Source organism: Trichosurus vulpecula, chromosome 1 (assembly GCF_011100635.1).
Source record: "Trichosurus vulpecula isolate mTriVul1 chromosome 1, mTriVul1.pri, whole genome shotgun sequence".
Classification (NCBI taxonomy): domain Eukaryota; kingdom Metazoa; phylum Chordata; class Mammalia; order Diprotodontia; family Phalangeridae; genus Trichosurus; species Trichosurus vulpecula.
The window spans coordinates 222,878,973-222,884,972 of NC_050573.1; the positions used below are offsets into that span (position 1 = coordinate 222,878,973).

The 6,000-nt window shown below is 36.4% G+C and overlaps 1 pseudogene; it reads right to left on the reverse strand.

The window, feature by feature from the left end:
- Positions 1-5,308, reverse strand: part of LOC118836148 — a 154,881-nt pseudogene extending 149,573 nt beyond the window's left edge.
- Between the last annotated feature and the right edge of the window lie 692 nt (positions 5,309-6,000).

Sequence of the window (6,000 nt, forward strand, 5' to 3'; positions counted from 1 at the left end):
TAGTCTCTTTATGTTTGCTATCAGCAGAAGCAGGTATAATGAGTGGAGGGTACAAAGAACTAACTTTAAGCTTTAGGTCAGAAAATAAAACAACAAAAAAACCTTGTTATCGATTTGAGTTATCCATAATTAAAATAGTCTGCCTCTAGAAATGATGGGTTTCCTTCCCTTGGAGGTCTTTCAGCAGAGGTTGGAAATTCACTTAGCAAGTATGTTACATTACGATTCTTTTCAGATATGAATTGAACTAGTTGGTCATTGAGGTGCCTTCCTTCTTGACCCTAGTAGGAAAAAATAGAGTATAAATTAAAAAGTAACATGTTTTGAAATACCACAATGAAAAACTTTCAAAAACTTAGGTTTGCAGCAAAAACGGAATGATCTGACATGGATATTAGTAACTTCTTTGTCAATAGAAATTCAAGTGGAGGGTGGATGGCTGTCTGTCAAACAGATGAGATTAAAACTTTGGTTACTGAATAAGCTTTGAGATTCCTTTCAATTCTATAATACTATAATTTAGTTCAATTAAACTCAACTCAGCAAATAGATAAAATTATGTGTGTATAATGTACCCAGTTACTAAATTCGGGCAAAGCACTATGCTATGTATCCCACATAAGAAGGGGGTTAAATATGAACAGATGCAAATTAAATACAATATTCTTTCTTTTTCTCTAATCGAGTATTCCCTTATCTACTGTCTCCTTCTCTACCATCTAGAAACATATCCACGTCATCTCCACCTTTAAAAAAATCACATTTAATTGATCCTGCCAACTCCTTTGGTTATCATCTTATAACTCTTCTCCTTTTTTATATTTAGACTCCGATAAACGATCATGTACAATCATTGATTATCTCCAAATTACGTCAGAACCTTCTGCAATCTAGCATCCAAATTCACTGTTCAACTAAAACTGCTCTGAGGTAGCAATACCTTAATTGCTAAATCCAATGGTTTTTTTTTCCAGTCTTCATTCTACTTGCCTTCTCTACAGCCGTTGAAATTGTCAACTATCTCCTCTTTCTAGAAATTTGTCTCCCTTGGCTTACATGAAAATGGTCTCTTTTGTCTCTACTATCTGTTTAATTATTCCTTCTCACCTTACTTTGTGGGATAATCACCCTTCTCTCACCTATCCAGTGTTTGTATACCACAAGGCTCTTCTCTCTCTTTATATTATTTCCCTTGGTGATTTCACAAATTCCTACGAGTTTCCTTATGATCTCTTTGAAGATGACTAGTAAATCTACACATCTTGCTCCAATCTCTATCTTGAACCCGAGCTCTGTCTATAAACCGCCATTTGGATATCTCCACATAAGTGTCCCATAAGTATACCAAATGATATGTCCAAAACAACTCATTTTCCCAGAAACTACAGCTCCACCAAACTTCTCTACACATATTAATGGCACTTTAACCGTGATCATAAGCTCATCCTTTGCACTTCCATCTCCCTCACTCCCTAGATCCAATCAGCTGCCAAGTATTGTCAATTTTACCTCCACAACATGTCTCCTATCCATCCCCTTCTTTCCACTCATTCTCTATCCTAATGTAGGCCTTCATCAACTTTCATCTAGACTACTGCAATAATCTCCTTATTGAATTATGTTTATATTCTCTTTCTTCTAAGTTTCATCCTTGATATAGCTGAAAAATTGGTCTTAATAAAACAAAGATATTGACAAATCACTGTCTTATTCAAAACCTTCTATTTTTCTATGATAAAATAAAAGATCTTCAACCTATTTACCTTGATAAGTTAGCTCCCATTTACTTTTCCAATATAATTTTATATTATCCTTATTTGTGCCTCTTTTTGTCCAGTAATACTGGATTGCTAACAATTCCCAGTAACTAATACTTTATCTCCTGAATCCATGCCTTTGCATAGATGTCCCCCATGTCCAGAATGCATTCCCTTATCACCTATGCCTCTTAGTTTCCTTCAAAGTACATCAAATGTACACAGACACATATAGTTCTGTCAGTAAAACTGGGGCAAAATAGCAATTGGAGGAAAGGAAAGGACAGCCTATTATTAAATAACCCTGCCCAAGAAATGACCTCACTCATGAGACTTCTTTACTTCCCTCAATCCTCCCATTCAAGGCATTCTCTTAAAATTACATCGCATTAATTTATATTTATGCAAATGTGTTGATATTGTATTTGCCCAGTAGAATACAACCATCTTGACATCAGGGATTTTTTCCTTTCGTCTTCATAGCCCACTGCCTGTGGCAGCATCGTATATGTAATTGGCACTTAAAGAAATGTTTTCTAAATTGATCTAAATTTCATTGAATTGTTGATAGCAAGTATCACACTTATTAGAAGATAGGGGCACAAAAAAGAACCTTGACAAAGTAGTGTCTGATTTTTCATCATCAGAGAGAAAAAAGAAAATGAAGAAAGAAGCTAGATATGGCTAGATTCTTTGTAAGACCTTTCTTATTAACAAAATGAAAAATATGGATTAAATGAAAACGCAAACAGATGCTTTCAGAACTGGCTAAAGGACTAGACCCAAGCAGTGGTCCACTGGAAGGTCTCTCATATAGTACCTTGGGGTAACTGTCTATAAATATTGCCTGTCCCAAATAGCTACGCAATTGAATGTCATGGTCTGGATGATAGGTGATAAATAAACAAATAAATGAAAGAACGAATGATAAAAGGTCCTGATGCAATCAAACTTTATAGACACGGGGCAAGCTAGACCCTAAGTCCAAAGTCCAGAGACTAAAACCTGCTCCAGTCAATAAACTTGTAATTTATATACTTAAGCAAGTAGAAGCAGATTTTGCAAATAGCAAGGGTATAGCCATCTGCTTCCCCATTTAAACCCATGAAAAGTTACATCTTATATATATAATCAATAGAACTACATGCACAACATGTGAATCAGAGAATCTAACAGATCTAACCCACTCTTCGGAACCCATAGTTAAGAACTTTGTAAAAAAAGTCAGATTGTTTACAAAGGGTTCTCTTTTACTTTGTGTTTTAATCCTTATAATGTGACCCATTACCAAGGTTATATTTTCTTTTCACTATATTTCTAGACTGGACTATAATAAGTGGACCATGGTGCCTGGCACTTACGAGGTGCTTAACCACCATTTGTTGAATTTAACTGTTTCTAACATTCATCCTGTTGCAGATCCCTGGAATTTAAGCTGTGATAATGAATCAAAAAAGCCTTTTTTAAATACCTACTCTGTGCCTGGCACTGTGAATAAAATATAAAAAATGAAACAAACCCTACTCACCATGAATTTACATTTTAATGGAGGATAGAAAATGAGTAATACTTTTTCAAAAAATAGCATGAATATGAAGTTAATAAATACAGATATATACGAACTAGTTAAATACAATATAGTTTGAGAGGAATGGCACTAGCAGTTGGGAGAAATTAGGAAAGACTTCACATAGAAGACTGTGCTCGAGCTGCAACTTAAAGGAAGAAGCAGATTATATAAAATGGACATGAGGAAGGATTACATTACAAACATGCAGGACAGTATGTGCAAAAGCAGAGAGATGGGCAATTGAATGTGTGGGGAACAAAGAAAAGGCCAGTTTGACTGAAATGAAAAATGCAGGAGAGAGAGGATGATTACCATGATACTGGCTTTCCAGGCTGGAACTAGACTGCAAAGAGCCTTAAAAGCTAAGCAATGGAATTGTTATTTTGTCCTAGAGGTAATAGGGAGTTTCTGTTGTTTGATAAGATGAGGAACAAATTGGTCAGATTTGTATTTAAGGAAAATTGCTTTGGCAGCGGTGTAGAGGATGAACTGAAGTGGTGAGATACTTAAAGCAGAGAGGCACTTGCAGTAACCTAGGTGAAAGTTGATGAGGGCTGCACAAGGTAAGGATGCTATGAGTGGAGAAAGGGGGTTATGTTTGAGAGATGTTGCAAAGGACAAATTACAGAACTGATTGGATATGTGGGATAAGAGATAATAGAGTCCAGGATAACGCTGAGGTGATAAACCTGGGAGAGTAAAAAAAAAAAGTGGTGCCTTAAACAGAAATAGGGAAGTTTAAAAAGTGGAGGGTTTAATAAAAAGGTTAACAGTTGATTTTGGACTCACTGAACTTAAAAAATCTCCAAGTTATCTAAATTTAAATGTCTAATAGGCAATTGATGATGTGACACTTATGCTTAGAGGAGAGACTAGGGCTGGAAATATAAATCTGGGATTCAACTGCATAGAGATGATACTTGAATCTATCAGAGCTGATATTACCAAGAGAGAACGTATAGTTAGAAGAAAAGAGGAGTTAGGATAGAAGAGTGGAGACCACCCATAGTTGAGGGGTGTGATGTGAAAGGTGAGCCAGGAAAGAATTAGAGTTGGATAACTGAACTAAATTAACTCCAAACATTCAGATAGCAGAAACAGATGTAGCATTTGTGGATCAAATTATATAAATCATTGTCTACATAGCACCCCCTTCCACAATGATTCTTCAACTTTCATTTTCACTGGTGAACTGAGTCCTAGGATAGTAGTTGACTGCTCCTCCCCTCAGAATAATTTGAGGGGCTTGGGATTTCTAATACTGATACTACTAAGCCCACATCCAATAGGCTCCCCAATATCATCAATCATCTGACAGTAGTGAGCTTCTACAAAAAAAGGAGTTTAGTGAGAAAAATGCCCCTCAGCCCACCAAAAGATTATTCCTTCACAGTATAATATTAACCACTCATTGCCAGAAGAAGGCTCACCAAGGCTCCACATATTTAATTCAGGAAGGAAATGTGGTTCATGTTCTTAAGTAAGGGGGAAAAGTCTATCATGTATTCCTAGATGCATACCCATCCCAAACTATAGGTTTATCTGGAATATTCGTCCTTAGTAGTGGGAAAACTTTAAATAATATTACTATTCTTTCACCCATTCAAACATTTATTGCCATTAGCAAAATTGTCAGAAAGATAAATAGATTGATAGATAGATAGATAGATAGATTGATTGACTGATAAATAGAGATTTATGTGTGTATACTGCTTTACTTGGTGATCTCATTGGCTCCTATGTGTTTAATTATCATTACAACAATTATCATCTCTATGCTGATAATTCTCAAATGTCCCTATCCATGTTATAACCTTTCAGTTGACTTCTAGTCCCATATCACCCACTGCCTGTCAGACATTTCTAGCACAATGTCCAGCAAACATCTTAAACTCAACATTTCCAAAACTAAGCTTATTTTCTTTTGCCCCAAACCCTCCCTACCTCCAAACTTACCAATTACTGTTGAGGGCACCGCCATCTTCCTAGTTCCAACCTAGATACCCTATCTCTTCCTCCCCATATGTAATCTGTTGCCAATGTGTGTTTATTTCACTTTGCAACATTTTCCACTTTGTTGCTGCAGGTCTTCACTATCTCAGTGCTTTGATTAGTTCAACAGTCTATGGATAGATCTACCCGCCTTAATTTTTTCTCCAATCCAATGCCTTCTCCATTCAGCTGCCAAAGTGATTCTAATAAAATGTAGGTCCAAACATGTCACCCATCCCTATTGAATAAATTCTAATGGCTCCCTACCACCTATGGGATCAAGTACAAAACCCTGTTTGTTGTTCCAAAGCCTGTTTTAACCAAGATCTGCTCCCATCTTTCCAGCTTTCTTACCCCTTACTTTCCAAAGCACACTCTTAGATCTCATCACACTGTACTCCTTGATATTTCATACAAAAAATATTCCATCTCTTGGCTCCCATGTCTGGAACGTTCTCTTTTCTCATTTCTCCCTACTGACTTCTCTGGCTTCCTTCAAGTCCTAGCTAAAATCGCAACTTCTATAGGAATCATTTCCCAAACACTCTCAATTCTAATTACTTCTCTCCCTTATTTCCTACTAAATTCATGACGCTGCTGACCCTTAATTTATACATAGTTTGTTTGTGCATCTTTGTTTGCCTGATATCTCCCGCATTATACTGAGTACTCCTTTACAGA